The sequence below is a fragment of the Scyliorhinus canicula genome, chromosome 15 (assembly GCF_902713615.1).
Source record: "Scyliorhinus canicula chromosome 15, sScyCan1.1, whole genome shotgun sequence".
NCBI classification, from domain to species: domain Eukaryota; kingdom Metazoa; phylum Chordata; class Chondrichthyes; order Carcharhiniformes; family Scyliorhinidae; genus Scyliorhinus; species Scyliorhinus canicula.
In genome coordinates this window covers 124,530,954-124,556,859 of record NC_052160.1, presented here as the reverse complement: position 1 = coordinate 124,556,859, position 25,906 = coordinate 124,530,954, and the positions used below count along the sequence as shown (strand labels likewise).

General features: G+C 48.3%; 1 protein-coding gene across 1 annotated transcript in view; it reads right to left on the bottom strand.

Moving 5' to 3' along the window:
• slc6a17 (solute carrier family 6 member 17) overlaps window positions 1–22,912 on the bottom strand; it is a 101,163-nt gene extending 78,251 nt beyond the window's left edge. Inside the window, exon 1 of the mRNA XM_038819676.1 lies at window positions 22,826–22,912. The gene's annotated coding sequence lies outside the window, so the exon portion shown is untranslated. The remainder of the gene's footprint in view (window positions 1–22,825) is intronic.
• Window positions 22,913–25,906: the final 2,994 nt, after the last annotated feature.

The window sequence follows — 25,906 nt, the reverse complement described above, 5'->3', positions numbered from 1 at the left end:
GATGGAGATGGGGTGGATGGAGATGGGGGAGAGGGGGTGGATGGAGATGGGGAAGAGGGGGTAGATGGAGATGGGGGAGAGGGGAGGGTGGAGGAGGGGAGGGTGGAGGGGTGGAGGAGGGGAGGGGAGGGTGGAGGAGGAGGGGGGTGGAGGAGGGGAGGGGAGGGGTGGGTGGGGGAGGGGAGGGGTGGGTGGGGGAGGGGAGGGGTGGGTGGAGGAGGGGAGGGGTGGGTGGAGGAGGGGAGGGGTGGGTGGAGGAGAGCACGGGGAAGCACGGTAGCATGGTGGTTAGCATAAATGCTTCACAGCTCCAGGGTCCCAGGTTCGGTTCCCGGCTGGGTCACTGTCTGTGCGGAGTCTGCACGTCCTCCCCGTGTGTGCGTGGGTTTCCTCCGGGTGCTCCGGTTTCCTCCCACAGTCCAAAGATATGCGGGTTAGGTAGATTGGCCATGCTAAATTGCCCGCAGTGTCCTAAAAGTAAGGTTAAGGGGGTGTTGTTGGGTTACGGGTATAGGGTGGATACGTGGGTTTGAGTAGGGTGATCATTGCTCGGCACAACATCGAGGGCCGAAGGGCCTGTTCTGTGCTGTACTGTTCTATGTTCTATGTTCTATGAGAGAGGGGGTGGAGGGAGGAGGAGAGAGGGGTGGAGGGAGGAGGGGAGAGCGGGTGGATGGAGGAGGAGCAAGGGGTGGGTGGTGGAGGGGAGGGATGGACGGAGGGGGGGAGAGGGGTTGATGGAGGGGTGGAGAGGGGATGGATGGAGGAGGGGAGAGGTGTTGATGGAGGAGGGGAGAGGGAGTGGATGGAGATGGGGAGAGGACGGATTGAGGGCAGAAGGATGGATGGAGGAGGTGAGGGTGTGGTTGGAGGAGGGAGGGGGTGAGTGGAGGAAGGGAGAAGATGGATGGAGGAGGGCAGGGGGAATGGATGGAGGAGGGTTGGATGGAGTAGGGGAGGGGGAAGGGATGGAGGAAGGAAGAGGAGACGGATAGAGGAGGGGGTAGGTGGAGGAGGGGAGGATGAGAAGAAGGGGTGAATGGTGGAGGAAGTGGGTGGAGGAGGGGGTGAATGGAGATGGGGAGAGGGTAGAGTGAGGAGAGGAGAAGGATGGAGATGAGGAGGAGGAAAATAGAGGAGGGTGGATGGAGATGGGGTGGGTGGAGGAGGTGAGGATAGGAAAGGTGGACTAGGAAGGAGGTGCAGTGGGTGGAGGAGGAGAGGAAGGGATGGATAGAGAAGGGGAAAAGTGTGAATGGAAGAGAGGTGGGTGGAGGTGTGGATTGAGAAGGGGATGAGGGGTGAATGGAGGGGGATGGGTGGAGGGGGATGGGTGGAGGAGGGGGTGGAGGAGGGGTGAATGGAAGGGGATGGATGGAGGAGGGGGTGGAGAATGGGAGGAGGGATGGGTGGAGGAGGAGTGGATGGAGGAACGGGTGGATGTGGGATGAAAAGGCTCAATGGGGGACAAAGGGGTGGATGGAGGAGTGGGTGGTGGAGAGAAGAGGGAGTGGGGTAGGGGGCGGTGGATGGTGGGGGAGGACTGGTGGACGGGCTGGGGGAGGGTGCAGTAGATGGTGGAGGAGGTGGGGATGGATGGAGGGGAGAAGGGGGCTGGATGGAGGAGGGCAGGAAGGCATGGATGGAGGGGAGGAGGGAGCTGGATGGAGGTGGGGGTGGATGGTGGAGGGGCTGGATGGAGGACGGGGGTGGATGAAGAATAGCAAGTGGATGGAGGGGGACTGGAGGAAAGGGTGAGTTGAGATGGGTTGAGGGGGGTGGTTGGAGGAGGGGATAAGAGAGTGGGTGCAGAAAGGGGTGGAGGAGACAATGAATGGAGGACGGGTGGGTGGAGGGGAGAAAGGGGTGGATGGATGAGGAGAGGAGGGGGTGATGGATGGTTGAGGGGAGGGAGGGGGTGAATGGAGGAGGGGAGGAAGGGGGTGGATGGATGAGGGGAGGAGGGGAGGAAGAGGTGGGGTGGGGGTTGGAGGAAGAGATGAGTGGTTGGATGGAGATGGGGAAAAGGGGGTGGTTGGAGGGATGGGGAGGATGAGAGGGAGGGGTGGATGGTGATGAGGACAAGGGGGTTAATGGAGAAGGGATTGGGTGGCGATGGGGAGGAGGGGAGGAATGTGTGGATAGTGGACGGGAGGAGGGGACAGATGGAGGAGGGTAGATGAAGGATGGAAGGATGGGTGTATGGAGTAGGAGGGGGGTACATGGAGGAGGGACAAGGAGGTAGATGGAGGGGGGTAGATGGAGGCGGAGAGGAGGGGGTAGATAGAGGAGGAGAGGAGAGGGTAGATGGAGGAGGAGAAGAGGGGATGGAAGGCGGGGCTTGGATGGATGGTGGGGATGGGGAGGGATAAGAGGCAGATGGTTATCACAGTGCACAACATTTACAGTGTGTTTATCAGGGCTGGATAAAATATTTTCAGGTTTGCTTTCTGATTGGTGAAGTTCAGGTCTAATATTTAACACTGTTCTAATACATCAGTGGTGAGCATTTTTAATGAATTGATATTAATATATTGGAAAGGAAACTGATGAATAAATAAGTTAATAAGCCAATAAAATTAGTTAATAAGCAGTTCAGCCAGTTAATAAACAGGTTAATAAGTGGATGAATGAGGTGGTTAGTAACGGGTAATAAATGCATCGACAATTGTCCACAAATATAATGGGAGTTGACATTTACTAATTGAACGATAATATCACATAATGAGCACAAAGGTCAACTCCATGCGGTCAGGAAATTCAATGGCGTGGGTGCTAGTTTTGGTGAAAGATTTAGGGCGGGATTCTTCGGCCGCGCCAACCTGGCAACTGGAAATTCCTGCCCGAGGTCAATGGAGGTTTACTTGGCCGGGTCCCGTCTGTGGCGATCTTGCGGTGGGCGCGGCCAAAGAATCCAGCCCTTGGGTTGTCCCACTGACAGCTTTTCCAGTGAGGCCAATGTCAAACATCATGTTACGGTGTTGTTGAAAGCCAAGACAAGACAAATCAAGATGGTGGCACAGTGGTTAGCACTGCTGCCTCACAGCTCGAGGGAGCCGCTTTCAATTCTGGCCTCGGGTGACTGTGCGGAGCTGTTCCTCCCCGTGTCTGCGTAGGTTTCCTCCGGGTGCTCTGGTTTCCTGCCACAGTCCAAAGATGTGCAGGTTAGGTGGATTGGCCATGCTAATTGCCCTTTAGTATCACGCCCCCAGCCAGCATCCTTGGCGCTATTTAGAGGCATCACCACCATTCAATGAACAGGTTAGTTGTTAATATTTTCTGTTGGACAAGATACACTCCCCAGTAGGGTGGCACGGTGGTTCAGTGGTTAGCACTGCTGCCTCACGGCGCCGAGGTCCCAGGTTCGATCCCAATCCTGTGTCACTGTCCATGTGGAGTTTACACATTCTTCCTTTTTCTGCATGGGTCTCACCCCCACAACCCAAAGATGTGCAGAGTAGGTGAATTGGCCGCGCTAAATTGCCACTAAATTGGAAAAAAGTTTGGATTGAAAAAAAGGTAAACCCCCCCCAAGCAGCTAATGGAGCAATATGGGAGGCAGAAATCTGAGTTGGCTTTGAGAATTCTATCGGATGTATGAAACCAGAGGGGAGAGATACTCAAGCTAAAGCATCAGATGCATTGGACAAAATTCTCCGCCTCACGATGCAGCAAATGCGAATCGCGATTGGGCAGAGAATCGGCCGTCCATCGTCTCTCACTAATGGCGACAACGAGGTTTGTGCCCCGCACCGGCAGCTGCATGCAAAAACCAGCATTTGCTTGCACTTAAATGTGATTAGCGAGTTGGACACAGTATGCTTCGTCCTTCCGCGATACTCCACTCCTCTCAGGCGGAAGTCTCGCGGGTGTGAATTACTGCAGGTACTTACAAATGTGGACTGTGCACCATGGCTGCGGAGGGGGAGTGGGAGGCAAACAAAACACTGAAAAACTACTGACAACTGTTGGGGTTTGCTGGGAGATGGCTGCCTGGGCCAGGGGCAATAGAGGGTAGTGACTTGGTGTCAAGCCTGTGGACTTGGGGTGTCCCCCTCAGGATCAGAGTAACCTAGCTCAGGTCACTATTGCTGCAGTCTGTCTTTTAAATGCACCCTGTTGGTGCTACTTACAGGCTCCTGGTTGCTCACACTGGAGTGCTGCCTGCGTCCTTTAAATGCTCTGAAGGTCTCTGGTCATCTGAGAGCCCAGCCAGCCCATCCCGCTGGACACCCTCATACCCCAGCTATATCATCAAGGGCCAAGCTCGATCAGGGGCCCAGCAGGGTTGGCACTCCTCAGAAGCGCTGCCCCATTGCGGAGGAAGCAGAGGATCAGCAGAGCTTACCCCAACCAGGGGACACCTGTACCGCAGTCTGTGGGCTGGTTCTCTGTCCTTCTTAGGGCAGAGGTCTCACCAATGACCCCCACCCCTCCGGATCACCAGTTGTCTCCTCCTGGTGAGACTGGCAGCGCTGACTGCTTCTGCCATCGCCACCCAGGCAGTGTTTAGGGCGGCAGGCTTGAGTCCCCAGCCCATGCTGGGGAAAAGGGTGACCCTCTGCTCCTCATTGGCATGGAGCTGTGGGTTCAGCTCGGTCTCCCGACCTCGGGGGGGGGGGGGGGGGGGGAGCTTCTCTGAGCCATGCCGGTGGCTGTAGTGAGTGTGTGGTAAGTGTAGCGCTTAAAAACAGCTCCGGCTGCCAGGCTCTTTGGCGCTAACTCCGGTCTGAGCAGTTACAATGCCCACTGGACCATAAATTGCTCAGAATTCATGCCAGCGGAGTGCTGACCAATTAGCATGTCCTGAATTGTTCCAGAAATAGTGGCCCCAATGGGAATGCAAACAGCACATAATTCAGTCCCGGCGTCAAGATTAAGGGCACGATTTAACGGGAAACAGTTTTTTTGGGGATTTAGCTGGGTAGTGCCAGGAACGACCCTGCTATCGATCGGGACTCTGTTATTTTTTTCAGGCGCCAACGAGGAACGCCTTACCAAGGCCCCATTCTGTCCTATTTCCTGCACTGAGGAGCTCCACTCGTTAGAGCAGGGAAAGATCAGGCCGTCATTTAAAAATGGCGCACTGATCTCTTCACCTCTCCCCCCCCCCCCCCCCCAACGCAACCCCTAGCAGTGCCAGGCTGGCAGTGCTAAGGTGCCTGGGTGTCATCAGCAGTGCCAGTTTTCCACCCTGCCCAGAGGCCAATTACGTGGAAGCGACCGATCGCCTGACAGACCCTCCTGAGTATTTTTCCGACTGATTCCCATTAGTGGAGACAAGTGCTAAACAGCGCGCGGCTGGGGTCTCCTCGGTGAAGCTGCCTGATCCCAGGGGTAGGTTAGTTCTGGCATAGGCCCAGGAGTTCAGGGAGTGAAATAGGCCGACGTATTGGCCTTTGCCTCCCTGGTAGCCTGGAGACGGATCCTTGTAATGTGGAGGTACTCAATGCCCCCGAGTGTAGAGACCTGGGTTAGTGACATGGCTGGGTTTCTCAGTCTCGAGAAAATGAAGTTTGCCTTGAGAGGGTCCATGGCAGGGTTCCCTCGGAGGTGGCAGCCGTTACTTTCTAGGAGAGCAGTAAAGGTCAGCTGCAGCAGCATCCCGGAGTGGGGTAATCGTTACATTGTATTGTTCCTTTCTTTGTACATACGGTTAACATTTTTTTTCTCTTTGTTCGGTTAATTGTTGCGTACAGTTGTGCACAAATTATGTTTTTTGACAAAAATTTGAACAAAAATAACTTTTAAAAAAAAGTTCTGGCATGGGCATAGTTAAGTGAGCTTAACTGCACACATCATTGTGCAAGTCTGCATACCGCCCATTGTGGGTGGAATCCAGATGGCAAGATTTTGCTGGATCTCGCAGGACGTAACGACTGTCGGAAATCCCGGAAGAGGCCTCTCGTGGGATTTACCAGCCGCGTCCGTCCCAATTCCGACGGGATACAGCCGGTAAATCATGCCCTTCTCCCAAATGGAGAATTTCGCCCATTAAATCAGTGATTTCAAAATATATCTATTTTGGAGCCCAACGTTGCATGGGAGCACAGAGCTTTAACATCTGAATGAGTGGGAATGGAGAATCACAGGGTGCTGCCATTGCAAAATAGATTTACAGCAACAGAAATAGCGAGTCCACAAGTACAGAAATCTGATGCTATGAAACCTGGGCTAGAAAATTGACTAGAATGGCCACCAATTCAATTTCTGTATTTCTCTGAACAGAGTTGGTACTCCTTTCTTACAATAAGATAAAAGTTCTCACCATTTCGCAATTTCAAAATAGACTAGGAGTTTATTGCCTGCAATGTTTTGAATGGGTCTCATGATGAGATTTGGGCTGGTTAAGGGAGGTGCTTAATTATATGGAAACTGTTTGAGACCAGGCTCTTCGAATAATTGAAGAAGCACGTGACACAGATGGAATGCAGCACAATTGTGTTTTTAGAAATGTAAGATCTAAGCTCCTTCCTCCAAACCTGACTGTGTGCTTTAATTTCAACCAATTCAGAGTAAATAAAACAATGTCTAAAACTGGAATTTATTATCAAATGTTTGTTTTACAGGACACATGACAGATATTGAAAATTACTGCAAAATCTCTGCTCTCAAAGAGTTAATGTTCTATAATTGAGGGAAACATCAAGCATGGAACAAGGCCATTTCTCATCATAGTGGAGAAGAATTGCATCCTGTTGAGCCCTGATGTCTGTGGATCTCTTGCTGGATGCTGGTCTCCCAGCATCTTCAACTGGGAGACCCATCTCCCTTCTACCTTCAACTAGAGCCGGCTGTAATGACAGAGGCTCTATCCATGGCTATCTGTCCTCGGTTCCATTGTTTTGCATATCATATACCAATGATACAATCATGCACACAACGATCAACAGCAAAATATGCTCTTATAGGATCCCTACAGTGCAGAAGGACGCCATTCAGCCCATCTAATTGCACCCTACCTTAGCCCACTCCTCCACCCTTATCGCCGTAACCCCAGCCAACCTTTCGACAATAAGGGGCAATTTTAGCATGGCCAATCCACCTAACCTGCACGTCTTTGTACTGTGGAGAAAAACTGGAGGAAACTCACATAAACACGGGGAGAACGTGCAAACTCCACACAGTCAGTCACCCAAGGCTGGAATTGAACCCAGGTCCCTGGCGCTGTGAGACAGCTGTGCTAACCACTGTGCCACCGTGCTCTGGTCCATTCCACATGACAACACAATCATGGTGTGGGGAGATGGTTGCATAGTGATATTGTTACTGGATTAGTAATTCACAGACCCAGGGTAATGCTCTGTGGGCCTGGATTCAAATCTCACCATGGCAGATGGTGAAATTTGAATTCAATTTTTTAAAATCTTGAATTAAAAGTCTAATAATGACCATTAAACCATTGGCAATTATCGTAAAAACCTATCTAGTTAACTAATGTTAGGGGCAGCAGGGTAGCATGGTGGTTAGCATAAATGCTTCACAGCTCCAGGGTCCCAGGCTCGATTCCCAGCTGGGTCACTGTCTGTGTGGAGTCTGCACGTCCTCCCCCTGTGTGCGTGGGTTTCCTCCGGGTACTCCGGTTTCCTCCCACAGTCCAAAGATGTGCGGGTTAGGTGGATTGGCCATGCTAAATTGCCCATAGTGTCCTAATAAAAGTAAGGTTAAGGTTGTTGGGTTACGGGTATAGGGTGGATACGTGGGTTTGAGTAGGGTGATCATGGCTCGGCACAACATTGAGGGCCGAAGGGCCTGTTCTGTGCTGTACTGTTCTATAATGTCCTTTAGGGGAGGAAATCTGCCATCCTTACCTGGCCTGGCCTAGGTGTGACTCCGGACCAATAGCAATGGAAATGACTCTTAAAATGCTCTCTGAAATGGCCAAGCAGTTAGAAATGGGCAATAAATGCTGGCCTAACCAACGACCCCCACGCCCTATGAATGGATTTTTAAAAAAACACAATAGCTTCTCATCACTCCACTTGAAATCATTCATGTGAGCTCCTGGCAGAGGCAAAGAACCAGAAAAAATGCAAAACACAACTTAGACGACAATATGTGACATCACCTAAACAAAATCATTAACGTACAGGAAGTAGGTCAGATACAGCTATGCAGCTACAAGAATTCTCTTCTAGTTTGTGAGATCAGAATGATCAACCCTTATCCACTTAACACAGCACAGTCTCCCATTGAGACCAATATCAGAGCTGGCTTACGCATGATGACCAAATATGTTCTATCATTCTGTGATAAAGTACTCTTGCGCAAAGGGCTCAATTAAATATTAAAATATATGGTAAAATATGTAACTAGGCCCTGGCATGATTTTCCAGTCTGGAACTCTGTTACCTAACTGCATTGGGTGGTAACAAGCTGTGTACGCTCGTGAGCAGGATCTTGTCTGCTATTTTTACCCTTTCTCCTGCTTCATTTTAACCTTCCTTGACATTGGCAAACACGGGAATAATTCCAAAGGAGCAGAGCAGGTAAATGCTACTTGCAAAATCACAAGTAATGTCAACAATAACTCAGTTATTTAGCAAAGTTCACGCAATAAAGAGGTGGAAAAGGACACAAGATTTGAGATTTTGTTGTAATTCACTCTACTCTGGCAGTGACAAGACATCAAACCACCAGCTACAGACATATTAGAAAACGTTTTAATTGCAGTATTCTCAGGGTGAAATTATACTGGATGAACAAAGGTTTTGAGACCAATTTAGTTCAGAGCTGCGCAGTTTCCACCCATTATTGTTCTACATGCCTGACACATTGACTTAGTCTTGACTGACGGGATGTGCCTCTGCAGGCTCTGGGTCAGGGTGGATGGAGGCAGCTGCGCAGAGTATAAGCTATTGCAAGAGGACTTTAGACAGCCTGCAACACAGTGGTGGCAGTGCCAGTCACAGTCAAGGTCACTACGACCTTCACCCTTTTCTTCCTTGGATCCCTTCTGGACTGGCACTGTGGCATCTGTCAATATGCTGTCCATACATTTATTAAACAGATGATTGTCAGGTTTTCATTCCCATTAAATAATGACAGGTGTTTGATGGCTATATTTCCTAAAGCACGGAGGCCCATGGCAGAAGTGTGAGCACTTCCTGCTCCCCCTCATTCAGGCACTCTGACTCACGTATTGCTACCTCCTGAAGCTGACCAACAATATCCTCTGAAATCCTAAAGCTTGCTATATTTAACGAGAGGATATTTTCATGATCTCATTTTTAGGATACTGACAAAGGGACATTTATTGTCCATCTCTTTAGGGTGGCACGGTAACACAGTGGTTAGCACTGTTGCTTCAAAGCGCCAGGGACCCGGGTTCGATTCCCGGTTTGGGTCACTATCTGTTCTCTCCTTGAGTGCATGGATTTCCTCTGGGGGCTCCGGTTTCCTCCCACAAGTCCCGAAGGATGTGCTTGTAAGGTGATTTGGACATTCTGAATTCTCCCTCTGTATCCGAACAGGCGCCGGAGTGTGGCGAGTTGGGGATTTTCACAGTAACTTCATTACAGTGTTAATGTAAGCCGACTTGTGACACTAATAAAGATTATTATTATTATTTTTAAATGCCCTGAAAGGTGATAGGCCTGCTCCTCTAGGAATTGGTTTTACAACTGAACAGTTATCTATAACAGCACAGTGGGCAGCAAGAGTCATCGCATGGTGTGGAACTGGAATTACATTTAATCCACACAGATCAGCAATTGTAGATTCTTTTTTCTGTAGGATATGAGTGAACCAGCTGGCTTTTTATGACAATGGCTTCATCGTCAATTTCCTGACTCCAACCTACAAATTAACAGATTTATTGAAACTAATATCGCAACTTGACAACTTAGATGTGATTTGAACTCATAGACTCATGACCCTAGGGCCGTAAATATTATATAATTGGTTCATACCCAGACCTGTATTAATAGTAAATCCACACAGAAGTACAGTCCCTTGTTCAATTTTGCTGTATAAGCAATTCAGGATGGGTTCAAATCTCAAAATGGTAAATTGGGAAAGATTTGGTGAGTCTATTGTAGCAAGACCTCCTTACCTTATATTCCATTCCCCTTGCCATACAGTTCAACTTTCCCATTTACCTTCCTAATTCCTTGCTGTACCTGCATACTAACATTTTCTGATGCATGTACAAGGGCACCCAGATCCCTCTGTACCGCAGCATTCTGCCATCTCTCTCCATTTAATTAATATTCTGCTTTTCTATTCTTCCTGCCAAAATGGACAACTTCACATTTTCCTTACATTATACTCCATCTGCCAAATTTAGCCCTTGACTGATCTGAATCTCTTTACAGACTCTTTTGTGTCCTCCTCACCACTTCCTTTCCTACCTATCTTTGTATCATCCGAATATTTGGCTATATTAGTCAGCCCCCTCATCCAAGTCATTACCATAGATTGTAAATAGTTGAGGCCTTGACAATGATCCCGGTGGCATTCCACTATTTACAGTTCGCCAATCTGAAAATGACTCATTTATCTCAACACTGTTTCCATTAGTTAGACAACCCTGAATGCATGCAAATATATTGCCCCGAACACTATGAGCTCTTGTGCAGTAAAATATTATGTGGCACCTTATTGAATGCCTCTTTTTTAAAACCCTAGAAGCCCTCTCACAAACTAACACATCTTTTGCCTCTGTTGGGTGTTCAAAGCCTCCTGCAGAACATCTCTTTTCTCATTAATTTCTCTTCAAATCAATCATTCCTGCCATTTCTTTGTTAATCTCTTTCCTGCCCTTCTAGGGTCTTTGAGACGTTCCTATCCTTCAAGCCACCATTGCAATGTTAGTTGCTGATGTTCCCTCCCCATCCACATTCACCTGCTTCAGCTCTGTGACGCAGCCATTCATGGTTAACAGGTTATTTATATATATATTTGTGCTTTATGAAAAACAGAATTTTTCAATTGATTTCCAACGTTTCATCTCACAGATCACAGCTTACAGCTCAAATATAAAATAAACCATATCTAGTTTTGCCTTTGAGGAAAGAAAGTGCGTCATGTGATTCGGGGTTGTCATGGAAAACTATCCAGGCAATGAGTCACATAAGACTTAGTTGTGGTTGGAGAGCACTTGTGTTTGTGTGTACGTGTGAGAAAGAGAGACGAGGGCAAGTGTGTGAGTGAGACAGAGCACGTAAGACTGTGTGATAGAGAAGTGGGAGGGAAAGAATGAATGAAGGACAGAAGGACAGAGCACAAGTAGCAGGGAGACTGTTAGAGGAGCTTGCATTCTGTCTCTCCAAGCAGCAGGTTGTGAGACTGCTGGTTTATAAATCTCAGAGGCTTGTTAGTGCAAAGCCTTGGTCTATTGTTTCATAAGTAATCTTCAAAATACTAATGAATATGACAGCACCGGTAGAAATCTCATCACCCTGTTGAGACTCAACAACAAGGCAAATCTATTTATTGTACCCTTTAACAGGGAGCAGGAGATGTTCGTGACTGAATATGTACACATTCATATGTGCAAACATGTACACAATGTGAGTAAATGTTTCCATTTGTATGGCGCAGTGCGTAACTCAATTGTTTGACCCTGAGAATTCAACAGGTTTCTTCGCTTTCTATGACGTCATCCGATGAACAAACCTTTCAATCCCTTTGATTTCAATGTTCCAGCTGTTCCTCAACGTCGAGTGTCTCCGATGTTAATTACCCTTTATAAATGAAAAGCTATCTCAGCGAGCTTTTTTGTGATGCTGACCCTGCTTCCTTTAGTTTTTCTTCCATCGGTAACTTCTTTATCTGGTTTATGTTCTACGTTCCTGGTAAAGTGTCAACACGGTGAGGTCTACAGAACTTAATGTTCTGAACTTTATTTTGTAAAATGAAGGAGGAGGCCTCACAGTCCCTTCAAGTCTGTTTGACAGGAACAGGAGAAATCCATTCTGACCTTCACGTCTGTTGTACAGGAAAAGGTGGAAACCATTCAGCCCTTCGAGACTGTTATACAGGGAGGGAAAGGAGAAGGCCATTCAGCCCTTCAAGATTTTTCTGTCCTTAAATTCGATTTTGGTTTATCTTTATCTGAACGCTATCTGCCTGTCTTGATTTCCTAAACTTTAGTTTTCATGTCTAATAAAAATTTATTAAGCTATGGGCGATAAGGTGGTGCAGTGGTTAGCACTGCTGCCTCACGGGTGGCACGGCGGTGCAGTGGTTAGCACTACTGCCTCACAGATGGCATGGCGGTGCAATGGTTAGCATTGCTACCTCACAGGCAACACAGTGGCACAGTGGTTAGCACTGCTGTCTCACAGACAGCACAGCAGCGCAGTGGTTAGCACTGCTGCCTCGCAGGCAAAACAGTGGCGCAGTGGTTAGCACTGCTGCCTCACAGACAGCACAGCAGCGCAGTGGTTAGCACTGCTGCATCACAGGCGAGACGGTGGCACAGTGTTTAGCACTGCTGCCTCACGGGTGGCACGGTGGTGCAGTGATTAGCACTGTGGAGTATGCACATTCTCCCCGTGCGTGCATGCGTCTCCCCCTCACAACACAAAGATGTGTAACATACTTGGATTGGCCACACTAAATTACCCCTTAATTGAAAAAAATAATTAGATACTCTAAATTTTAAAAAAGGAAACAAAATGGATCAATCGGAGTTTTGACATTTTCAAATTGACTCCCAGCTTGTACGGCTTCCTGAGGAGAGAGTTCCAGATTTCCGCTCCCCTTTGTGTGAAGATGTGCTTCCTGAACTCACCCCTGAATGACCTGGCTTGAATTTTAAGATCTTTTTGCTCTTTTTATAGATTCCCCAGCCCCTGCCTCAAAAGGGAATAGGGCCTCTCTACCTTCATAACATAACGGAAAGGACTATTTACAAACTAGAGTTGAAGAGTGTGGTTGAGTGAGTTTGTAGAAAGAACAGAGTATTCCGGAACATATAAAGCAACATTTTCACCTGTCCATTTTCTGTGTATAACTGAAAACCTCCATTTCCAGAAACACGTTGGATTCTGATTATGACCACAGCCCTTGTGATCTTTTACATCCTTTGCGGGGGGGGAAATCTTCTATTTGTCTTGATTTGTGTCCCTGTATTTTGCAGTAGATTATAGTTTGTCTCAAAGTGAAGCATAAAGTGATCCAGTGGGCTATGAGGATAAAACTGGCAGAACCATCTGAAGTTAGCGATTTAAATCGCTTTGTCGGAGAGTTCCCAGTGCAGCACAATTGTCCCGGGGAAGTTAGTTCTTGTGGACAATTTCCAGATAAATTCTTACCTGGGAACGTCCCAGAGGAATTCCCTAGCGCATCTTTGGGGTGTCCCTAAATACAACGCTGGGGAGCCAGGAAGCTATGGGCCACTTTCAGTTGTCTGGAAGGAGCTATCCGTGGTGCTGAAATCAAAGTTTTACATCTTTGTACTGCAGATGACAATTCGTATCTCCATCTTCCTCAGTTAAAACAAATCCATCAATCTCAGATTTAACAGTAACAGTAATCAGCTGTCATCAATGGATTATAGATAGACATATTAACAGATAGACAGACAGACAGCAAGATTAACAGATAGAAAACAGAACCTAGTTATGCAGATAGACAGAGTTAGATCAGCCAACAGGTGAATAGACAGACAAATAGACTGATGAACAGACAGGCAGATAGATAGACAGACTACAAACATAGCTTTAGAGACAGACATCCAAATAGATAGATTCACAGGCAGATAGGTAGCTAGACAGAGACATATAAATAGACAGATACATAGATCAACAGACTTGCCCAAAGACAAATAGAACTTAGGAAGGCTTTCTCTCCGGGATGTGTAATTTCAAGTTGCAGCATTATTTAATATTGCCATCTACCCTTCCAGACCCCCTGTGCTCATTATGTTTGAGTTTTGAGTGCAGAGGTTGTTCAATGTTGGGCACATTTCGCCTGGAACCAGCCTTTACCCAGTCCATTCCTTCACATTCCAGCTGAGACCACTGAATGTCGGATCACTGAACATGGCTGATGTTTTCTTCCCAAGGTCATTACCGGGTTTCAGTCTGTAGCTAAATTCAGCTGATTTAGCAGAAATCAGTAGTTGATTTTTGTGTAGCACAGTGGACAGAGCACTTACCAACTTGGCAACTGCACTAAGCTCCTATTTAGATTTGCTAACATTTTCTACAATCAGAGATGGCTCAGAGTCTCATACTCCTGCCATGGAATGTTCGTACATTGAGTGCACTTTGGAAACATCCCAGGCCTATTAGATATATGTTGTTCCTTTCAGTCATTCTTCTCTGTTCTACCACAAATGGGCAGCGCGGTAGCACAGTGGTTAGCACTGTGGCTTCACAGCACCAGGGTCCCAGGTTCGATTCCCGGCTGGGGTCACTGTCTGTGCGGAGCCTGCACGTTCTCCCTGTGCATGGGTTTTCTCCTGAAGTTCTGGTTTCCTCTTACAGTCCCGAAAGAAGTGCAGGTTAGGTGAATTGGACATTCTGAATTCTCTCTCTGTGTATCCAAAGAGGCGTCAGAGTGTGACAACTAGGGGATTTTCACAGTAATTTCATTGCACTGTTAATGTAAACCTACTTGTGACACTAATAAAGATTATTATTATAAATGCTCAAAGTTATTGACAACATAGAAAGTTCTTTGATTCACTTTTTACACATTGCATAGATTTCATTCCAACAAAACAATTCAGGAATCTAAATACCACGAATTGTGGTATTGGAGGAGTTTCTTAGAGGAGTTGGTCATGCAGCGGAATGTCACTGAGCTGGTAATCAAGAGGCCCAATTTGTTATTCTGGGGTTTAAAGGTTCAAATCCCACCATGGCAGCTGGTGAAATTCAAATTTGGTGAATACATCTGGAATTGAAAGCTAGTCAGTAATGGTGACCATGAATTATTGCCGATTGTTCAGTAATATCCTTTAGGGAAGGCAATCTTCCGTCCTTACCTGGTTTGGCCCACAACAATGTGGTTGACTTTTAACTGCTCCTCTGAAATAGTCAGTTCAAGAGCAATTAGGGAAGAGCAATAAATGTTGGCCCAACCAATGACGCCCACATCCCTTGAAAGAAAACAAAATGACCTGCAGTTACGAAAGGAAAGTTTTGAAGACAGATGAGGTCGGCCAATGCTTTCTGACCTTTGATATTAACTATCAGCCATTGGGAGCTGTGCAAAAAAATTGCTGGAATAGAGGCAAGGTGGAGATACTATTTTAATTGAGATCAATCACATCCAACACCTTCACATGATGTGGAGATGTCAGTGTTGCTCTGGGGTGGGCACAGTAAGAAGTCTTACAACACCAGGTTAAAGTCCAACAGGTTTGTTTGGAACCATTAGCTTTCGGAGCACAGCTCCTTCATCAGGTGAGTGAAGAGGTGGGTTTCACAAACACATATATAGACAAAGTCAATGATGCAAGATGATACTTCACACAGCTTAGAACCTCCTCTCCAAACTATCTTTGAACGTCCATGCAATGCCAGTATTTGAGATGGAGGCTGAGAGCACGGGATAATGTTTCTTCTTCAGCACTGCCTTCCTGCTCTTTTGCCTTTTCATACTCTTACCACCAGGGTGGAAGTTCTTGGATATCTGAATGTGGGCTGAGGGTGAAGTGGGATGTGAGAAGGAGGAATAGGTCTGAAGATACCACCATCTTCAATAGCTTCAGCCCACAGCCTCGGGAATGGCCACTCCAGTGATGGGGAGCTCTGTCTCCTCCATTGGGCTTTGCACATGCATTTATGCCTGGCATGGGTCGTGGGCCACTTTGTCCTGTAAGAGAGTGGGAGGTGAATCAGTGAGTGGTTGCTATGTGGTTGTGAGATGTGTCTGTCGCAGGTGAATGGCTGTCAGCTGTGTGTGTGAGGTTTGTAGCTGTGCTAATGTGTAACAGTGTAGTGAAAATATAAATGTGAGGTCTGAGGCTTGATTGATAGCGATTGTTGGTAGGGTTGTTGGTGCATGAAGTGAATGTTTTGCATGCTGGGATATGGCATTCACTGACCTTGTCCATTCATGTGAGGTCATTGAACTTCTTCTGCACTGTATCCAGGTCATTGACATTAGACTCCTGGAATTGATTGCAGCTGAACTGGAGAGTCTCCTGGTCCCCAATGGTCCCCTCTCTTCACATCCACCTCTCCAGTACCAAGGCCTACATTAGTGTTGCAAAATCCTGGAGGACATTCCATGCTGTGCTGTCCATTTGTTTTTCCCAGAGTAGAATCAGTGTAGAATTCCCCTCAGCAGCCCCCCCCCCCCCCCCCCCCCCCCCCCCCCCCCCCAGCCAAAATATATTACCCCTTTAAGAGGTGCTTTATGTAGTACAAGCTGGTTTTAGCTTGTGCTCGTCTCCTGAGGACCGGGTTTGATCCCGGCTCTGGGTCACTGTCCATGTGGAGTTTGCACATTCTCCCCCTGTTTGCGTGGGTTTCACCCCCACAACCCAAAGATGTGCAGGTTAGGGGGATTGGCCGCACTAAATTGCCCCTTAATTTGAAAAATAAAAATTGGACACTCTAAATTTATTTTTAAAACTTGTGCTCGTCTCTCACAATTTTGTAACCCTTGCCCAGGCATATTCATTCAACTGTTCGCTTAACGCAGGCTGCACACTTCAATCATTTAAATGAGCTGGTAGCACAAAGTTGGCAGGCTGCCTAGATTGGAAACAATGGCTGTAGATTAATCTTGCAGCATGATTCCTGTGCTGTGGATGAACCCGCGGGTGTGCCATCTATTGCCCAGTTTGGTGTCACTCTGAAGACAAGAAAGGTTTTTAACTCTATGATGATATATGAATATAATCCCCTCCCAGTGTGGCACTGAGACACAGAGAGAAGGCTTCAGCTTTGTTCAGCTCATTCTGCTGAATTCACTGAACAGTAGCATTCCCAAGGTAGAGGCTATTAATAGAGGTTTTACCGAGTAGGATTACCAGAATAGTTACTACAGCAATAATCAGCATTATGACTTGTGACAAATCAGCACAGGATTTGGGTTCTGGCACTGGGCACATCCGAGAGCCCGTTGATTGATGATCAATCTCCAGGCTGGTACCCGGGTATGTACGAGCAGGGCTGACCCACTGACCTTCAGATCCATAATGATCGGTACCACAAGGGGTTAAATTGGCCTATCGGGAAATAACAAACACTTGCTGATGAACAAGGTGTCGCTTTAAGAGGAGAGAGGCCGAAAGATGATATGAAATGAGCTTTGAAAATTCTCAGATGATACAACAAATTTCTCATTCACTTTCAATCCAGCTTTATACACAGACTGGATCACTGTCTCTCCAGCTTTATACACAGCCTGGATCTCTGTCTCTCCAGCTTTATACACAGACTGGATCTCTGTCTCTCTGGGTCCAAACAAACCAACCACACATTGGGATATGACTCAGCAATCACATGACCCTAAACAGCCAGCATTGGAAACTGGGTTGACGTCACTGCCCCCTGGAGACTATACCCTGTCCTTGCCTCTCTGACAGCTGTCTCACCTTGACTTCTTCCTCACGTCCCCATGACTCCTGCTGTGTTCATATTGATTAGGACTGCAGCTCCTTTCAACTGTGTTATACTCACCCTTGTAAATAGGGTCTGGGTTTAAAAACAAATTCTTCTCCCCCTCGCCTAAGAGCACTGACTCTGAGTACAGTATCTGAGAACCAGAAAAACCTCCTGGTGGCTGTTCAGTGAATGGAGTGCATCAAAGTGAGCACAGCTTTCTCCATCCACACTTACCTTACTGTTGGGATAATGTCCAGCCCTCATTTGAACAGAGAGACTAAGATTAGTTCCACCATCGTTATAACTATCTCAAAACAAAGCAACCAACTCAGCAAGAACCACTCATCAAATCTAGGCCCTGGTGGGGGAAGTTTTGCTTAATTGAAAGCACTCCCAACTTTGTATCAGGAAGTAATGCCAACAAATCCAACTGTAAGACTTCAGTCGGAGGGTCAGTGCTGAGGGAGTGCTGCACTGTTGGAGGGTCAGTGCTGAGGGAGTGCTGCACTGTAGGCCGGTCAGTGCTGAGGGAGTGCTGCACTGTTGGAGGGTCAGTGCTGAGGGAGTGCTGCACTGTTGGAGGGTCAGTGCTGAGGGAGTGCTGCACTGTTGGAGGGTCAGTGCTGAGGGAGTGCTGCACTGTTGGAGGGTCAGTGCTGAGGGAGTGCTGCACTGTAGGCCGGTCAGTGCTGAGGGAGTGCTGCACTGTCAGAGGGTCAGTACTGAGGGAGCGCTGCACTGTTGGAGGGTCAGTTCTGAGGGAGTGCTGCACTGTTGGAGGGTCAGTGCTGAGGGAGTGCTGCACTGTCAGAGGGTCAGTACTGAGGGAGCGCTGCACTGTCAGAGGGTCAGTACTGAGGGAGTGCTGCACTGTTGGAGGGTCAGTGCTGAGGGAGTGCTGCACTATCAGAGGGTCAGTGCTGAGGGAGTGCTGCACTATCGGAGGGTCAGTGCTGAGGGAGTGCTGCACTGTCAGAGGGTCAGCACCGAGGGAGCACTGTGCTGTCAGAAGGTCTATACTGAGGGAGCGCTGTACTTTCAGAGGGTCAACACTGAGGGAACACTGAACTATCAGAGAGTCAGTACTGAGAGAGCACTGTGCAGTCAGAGGGTCAGTCCTGAGGGGGTCTCACACTGACAGTTGGTCAGTACTGAGGGAGCGCTGTACAGTCAGAGGGTCAGTACTGACGGAGCGCTGTACTGTCAGAGGGTCTGTACTGCGGGAGTGCTGTATTGTCAGAGGGCCAGTACTGAGGGAGTATCACACTGCCAGAGGGTCTGTACTGAGGGAGTATCACACTGTCAGAGGGTCAGTACTGACGGAGCACTGTACTGTCAGAGGGTCTGTACTGCGGGAGTGCTGTATTGTCAGAGGGCCGGTACTGAGGGAGTATCACACTGCCAGAGGGTCAGTACTGAGGGAGTATCACACTGTCAGAGGGTCAGTACTGACGGAGCACTGTACTGTCAGAGGGTCTGTACTGCGGGAGTGCTGTATTGTCAGAGGGCCAGTACTGAGGGAGTATCACACTGCCAGAGGGTCAGTACTGAGGGAGTATCACACTGTCAGAGGGTCAGTACTGATGGAGCACTGTACTGTCAGAGGGTCTGTACTGCGGGAGTGCTGTATTGTCAGAGGGCCAGTACTGAGGGAGTATCACACTGCCAGTGGGTCAGTACTGAGGGAATGCTGCATTGTTGGAGGATCAGTTCTGAGGGAGTACCACACTGACAGTGGGTCAGTACTGAAGGAGTGCTGCATTGTTGGAGGATTAGTTCTGTGGGAGTACCACACTGACAGTGGGTCAGTACTGAAGGAGTGCTGCATTGTTGGAGGATCAGTTCTGAAGGAGTGCAGCACTGTCAGAGAGAGGATCAATATTTAGGGAGCGCTGCACTGTCAGAGGGTCAGTACTGAGGAAGTGCCACACTGTCAGAGAATCAGTACTGAGGGAGTGCTGCACTGTGAGGAAATTAGGTAATAACCTTTTGAAATTATGATCGCTCTTTCCAGAATTTTCAATGCTTACAGTCCTTCTGATGGGATAGATGGGAATTTTGTCTCATTACTTACCAGGTAGCAAAGAGATGAATCCGTGAGGATGAATCTTTGGGAGGTTTTGCCATATCAGAAGTACTCTATAAAGCTAAATTCTCACTGTTTTCCTGATCAGTCACTCTTTCGTATTGGTATTTTCTGTAAAATATCTTAGGATTCTTGTTCATTCTTCAAGGTGAAGTGATCCACATTCGTCACCTGGGGTGTTTGGTCGGGTTCTTGTCGGTATATAGGTGAGAGCTAAAGCTGACCTGTGCTTGGAAAGTTCTGTTGCTAATAGGACAAGATCCTGCAAACGACTGAGTTTTGGATCAATATTTGGCTCAGGATTTTCCCCCCTTGTGTTTTTTCTCTGCCTCTGAAATGCGCTTTCAAAAGAGGCTCCATCATTCTTTATTGGGGGCGGGGTGGGGGGAGGGGATGAGATTCATCAATTTTGGGTGAGCTTCTCCCAGGACTCAAAGTAAACAGGTTCGCGAACTGTAATAAGCAGAATGTCACAGGGGTTTTGCTGAGGCCCCAACTATTTATGAATTATATTGATGATGGGCGGCATGGTGGCACAGTGGTTAGCACTGCTGCCTCGCAGCGCCAGGGACCCGGATTCAAATTCGGCTTTGGGTGACTGCCTGTGTGGAGTTAGCACTATCTCCTCGTGTCTACGTGGGTTTCCTCCAGGTGCTCCAGTTTCCTCCCACAGTCCAAAGATGTACAGGTTAGGTGGATTGACAATGCTAAATTGCCCGTCAGTGTCCAAAGTTTGAATGGTTGAGGTTTGGGTCTAGGTAGGGTGCTCTTTCAGAGGTTCGGTGTAGACTCAATGCGCCAAATGGCCTCCTTTTGCACTGTAGGGATTCTATGACTTGCATGAAGGGAGCGACTGTATTGATGACACAAAGATAGGTAGGAAGGCAAGTTGTGAGGAGAACACAATGCCAGCAAAGGGATATAGAAAGATTAAATGAGTGGGCAGAGATTTGCCAGGTGGAGTATAATGCGGGGAAATGTGACATTTTACACTTTGGCAAAAAAGATTTGAAAAGTTGAGTATTACTTAAATGGAGAGAGACTGCAGAATTCTGCAGGGGAGAGGGACCTGGGTGTCCTGGCACATGAATCAAAAAAAGTTAACATCCAGGAACAGCAAATGATTAGGGAGGCAAATAGAATGTTGGACTTCATTGAGGGAGTTGGAATATAAAAGTCAGGGGTCTTGTTGCAGTTGTACAGGGGCTTGGTGAGGTTGCATTTACATTGCTGTGTACACTTTTGGTCTCCCTTCTTATGGAGAATATACTTGCATTGGGAGCAGTTCAGGAAAGGTTCATGAGGCTAATTCCTGGAATGAAGAGATTGTCCTATTTTTAAAAAGCTTCAGCAATTGGGCCTATACTCATTGGAGCTGTGAAGAATGAGAGATGATCTTATTAACAGTGTGGATGCTGAGAGGATGTATCCCCTCACGGGGAAATCTGGAACTAAGAGACACATTTTTAAAATCTCCCGTGGCTGAAGGTGAACCACTCCAAAGTGTGCGACGAGCTCACCTGATGCTACCCATCACTGACAGCCCTTACACCACCCGAGGATTAGAAAGCAATGGGCCTCACCACTTTGCTGAAACTTTCTCCAAGGTGTCAGCTTGGCTCAGTGAGCTGCAGACGTGCCTCTGAGTCAGCGGTTGTGTGTTTCAGCACCAGTCCTAATTAATGCTTGTTCAATGTATCTTCCACTTGAGATGTTAATCCAGCGATTCACCAGGATATGAAAGCTGTCATGACCCAATCTGACAAAGGAGACATTCCCCACTCACCTGGTCAACATTTCTCCCATAAACAATGGCAAGAAAAGTCAATCATCTCATTGCTATTTGTGGTGTCTCACTGCGAATATTTGTCATTAAATTTCCTGTACGTGGAGGTTTCAATTATGTCCTATCTTCTGATCCTTGAAACTGGTGGGCAAACCAAGGAGAATATGTAACTTCACATCATCCACCAGCATTCAGTTCTGAGGTGGGTATGGTATGGCACACCCAAAGATATTCCTGTTTGTTCATTTGGGAAGGTACAGCTCAGGCTCCAAATGACAAGCTCAATATGGCTCAGAGTTCCAGCTGGCAAGCTCCAAATTCAATCCTGATCTGTTGGGAGGGAGCCAATGCGGCCTCAGTGCTGACTGAACAAAAGCAGTATTGAACCACTCACCAATGCTGTGTCTGTTGTGGAGACTCAGCGACTGGTTTCCCTGCAATAGCCACTTCTACCTTAAGTTTGATTCCTTAAAGCATTCACAGGACAGGCATGATGAATGTTCACTGATCTCAGTCAGAGCAGTTAATTTGATCAGTGCTCCAGTACTGGGCTCATTATCCAACTCCACTGCCCCTCCCTCCCCCTGTGACTAATCTGTCTAACCCTCTCGTCCCTATGTCACTAACACACAAACGGGCACCAGAATTTTCAGAGTCAAATACCCTTGGTTTATATCTCATTTTATGTGTTCTATTGCTGTTTATCTTTTACTTTTTATCCACCCCCCTCACCCCACCCCATAACTATTATCACCACCCTCGCAGGAGAAATTAGAAATGGCCAATAAATGCTGGCTCAGCAACACCTACATCCTATGAAAGAATGAAAAAAAGAATTTTAAAAATCCCTGTCCTCTCCTCATTCACAATGGCCCACTGGCCAATGGTAACAAATGCTTTCAATCACAGTGACACGGTGGTTAGCACCGCTGCCTCACAGCACCAGGGACCCGCAATCAATTCCAGCCTTGGGTGACTGTGTGGAGTTTGCACGTTTTCCCTATGTCTGCGTGGGTTTCCTCCGGGTGCTCCAGTTTCCTCCCACAGTTCAAAGATGGGCAGGTTAGGTGGATTGGCCATGCTAAATTATCCCTTAGTGTTCAAAGATGTGCAGGTTAGGTGGGGTTACGGGGATAGGGTGGGGGAGTGAGCCTCCCGGTGGGGGTGTTCTTTCAGAGGGTCAGTGCAGACCCGATGGGCCAAATATCCTGCTTCTGAACTGTAGGGATGTTATTGAGTCTAGTTCCCCCAGTAATAGCTTTTTGAGACTGTGGAAAGCAAAAACCAAAAGATAACTGTGTGGGATCCAGGACATGAATTGAATGAAATTTCTCTCATCCCTGTTTTAGTAAATTATTTAGTAAATTATAGTAAATAATTTATTGTAAATAATTTATGGTAAATTAACTAGAGGAGAAGGTTGAGCAGATTACTCACCGTCACTGGGATGAGACACAAGGTAGCAGCAGATTCAGGGAGCAGTGATTGGAATTTACTCCAGATGAAGAGGCTGAGTTGAATGGGAAAGTTTGCAGAGGATTGCAGAGAATCAGCATTGAAGATTGTGCAGAGAGGAGCAAAGCAAACATTCTGACCTACACAGACGAATTTCAGAAGCTAAAGACAGCCTTTCAGCTCTCAAGGGTTAACTCAGCTGCCTTATGATTCCATGCATTGCCATAGCAACCGTTGGTCTGCAGTGTCCCTGGATGTCATTCTTACATGCTTATAAAGCAACCAGAGAAAATTCACAGCACATGCTAAGATTGTGCCATACCTGAAAAGGCTTGGAGGGTGATTTCTCACTTAACCTGAATTATTCAAATCCTTCTTATCTTTATTAGAGAACATTGAAGCACATTGAACTAAGGTTGGTTGTGAGGCCAGTAACGGGAGCTTTTTAAAATTTGTTTAATGGCAGAGAGTGAATCAAATAGAAATATTCACAAATAATCAGCGGCAAGCATAACCATCAGACCTGAGGCCAGCCATCCAATTCCATCTCATCCAATTCCATCTCATCCAATTCCATTCTTTTTTTCTACTATGTATGTACTGTGTACGTTCCCTTGGCCGCAGAAAAATACTTTTCACTATACTTCGATACATGTGACAATAAATATCAATTAATCAATCAACCAATCACACTGAGTGGAGGCCAGCAATGATTTGCATAGCTGAACTTGCTGAACAAAATGAGCAAATAGGGAGAGCAGCTCTATTGCATTACAGTCTAAATCGGTGTGAAGGGATGCCACTTTACAATAAGGAGCACAGGAACAGGAGTAGGCCATTCAGCCCGTTAAGCCTATTCCGCCATCCAATTAGATTGTGGCTGATCATCTACCCCCATGCCACTTTCCTGTGCTGTCCCCATTCATCTTGGTGTCATTAATCTCCAGAAATCTAACGATTTCTGTCTTAAACATACCCAATGAGTGAGCTCTCTGTGGTAGAGAATTCCAAAGATTCACCACCCTCTGAGTGAAGGAATTCCTCCTCATCCCAGTCTGCCACTGGTTCCCCTGGTTCTAGACTCATTCGCCAGGAAAAACATCTATTCTGCATCCAGCCTGTCACACCCTGTTAGAATTTTATATGTTTCAATGAAGTTACCCTTCATTCTTCGAAATTCGAGAGCATGGTTCCACAAACTCAGTTCTGCGGAGCCCTGGCGCTCCGTTGGAAACATCCAGGGGTATTGTGGTAGGTGAGGCTGATGTATAAAATTTGAAACATGCTATGAAGCTGCTTGTCCAATCAGAGACTGGTTTCTACCTCCATTGGCTGATGATAGGCTCACTAGTCTTAGCCTCACTAGCTCAGTAGCCTCTGATTGGGCAAGCAGGTACCAATGGAAAAGTAAATACTCAAGGATCCAGGCTAGGACAAGAGCAAGCTGGACGGAGCTGCCATGGAGCAAGAGGGGGAGTGACCCTCAGGCAGGACGGAGCAACCATGAAGTCAGAGGGGGAGCACCCTTGGGCGTGAGGGGGAACAACCATGGGACAGGTGGGGGAGTTGCCATGGGGCGCGAGGGAGCAGCCATGAGCTGGGAGGGAGTGGCCACGGGGAGGGAGGGGAACTGGCCGGGGCAGGATGGAGAGTGCCCATGAGGCAGGAGGGAGAGTGGACATGAGATGGGAGGGTGAGTGGCCATGGGGCAGAAGGGAAAGTGGCCATGGGGCAATAGGGGGAGTGGCCATGAGGTGGGGAGTGGCCATGTATGGGGGGGGGAGTGGCCATGGATGGGGAGGAGTGGTCATGGGCAGAGCGAGAGTGGTTATGATGTGCAGTGTGGCCATGGAAGGGCGATGGCCACATAGTGGGAGGGGGAAGGGCTCTGGTGAGGGAGGAGGATTGGCCATGGGGCAGTGGCGAGTGCGGCCATGGGGCAGGAGGGGGAGTGGCCATGGACAAGGGGAATAGTGCCAATGGGGCAGGAGGGGGAGTGGCTATGGGCAGTGAGGGAGAGTGGCCATTAGTAGGAGGGGGAGTGGCTATTGGGCAACAGAAGGATTGGCCATGGGGCAGAGGGAGTGGCCATGTGCTGGACGGGGAGTGGTCTTAGGGCAGGGGGTTGTGGCCATGTGCTGGAGGGCAATTGGCCTTGGGGCATGGGGGGAGTGGTCTTGGGACAAGCGGTAATGGCCATGGGGCAAGAGGGTGAGTGGCCTTGGGTCAGTAGGGCGATTGGCCATGGGGCAGGAGGGGGAGAGGCCATGGGGCAGGTGGGAGAGTGGCCTTGGGGCAGGAGGGTAGTGGCCATGGGGCAGGAGGGGGAGTGGCCATGGGGCAGGAGGGGGAGTGGCCATGGGGCAGGGAGGGGATTGACCTTGGGGCAGTAGGGGGAGTGGCCATGGGGCAGGAGGGGGAGTGGCCATGGGGCAGGGAGGGGATTGACCTTGGGGCAGTAGTGGGAGTTGCCATGGGGCAGGAGGGGGTTTGGCCTTGGGGCAGTAGGGGGAGTGGCCATGGGGCAGTAGGGGAGTTGCCATGGGGCAGTAGGGGGAGTTGCCATGGGGCAGGGGGGAGTGGCCATGGGGCAGTCGGGGGAGTTGCCATGGGGCAGTCGGGGGAGTTGCCGTGGGGCAGGGGGGAGTGGCCATGGGGCAGTAGGGGGAGTGGCCATGTGGCAGTCGGGGGAGTTGCCATTGGGCAGGGGGGAGTGGCCATGGGGCAGTCGGGGCAGTTGCCATCGGCAGGGGGGAGTGGCCATGGGGCAGGAGGAGGTGTTGCCATGGGGCAGTCGGGGGAGTTGCCATGGGGCAGGGGCAGTTGCCATCGGGCAGTAGGGGAGTGGCCATGGGGCAGTGGTGTGTGGCCATGGGGTAGGGGGGAGTGTGAGTGTCCAGCTCTCCAGCAGCTGTAGCACTCTTACTATTAAACAAATGTGTGAGAAAAAGAAGCAGACTCTAGCTCCCATTAAAAGTGACAAGAAAGTCACATTTATATATCAGAGGTAAATAGAATACTTGGAGAGTTTGATAGAATTAGAGTAGGCAATAGTAAATCATT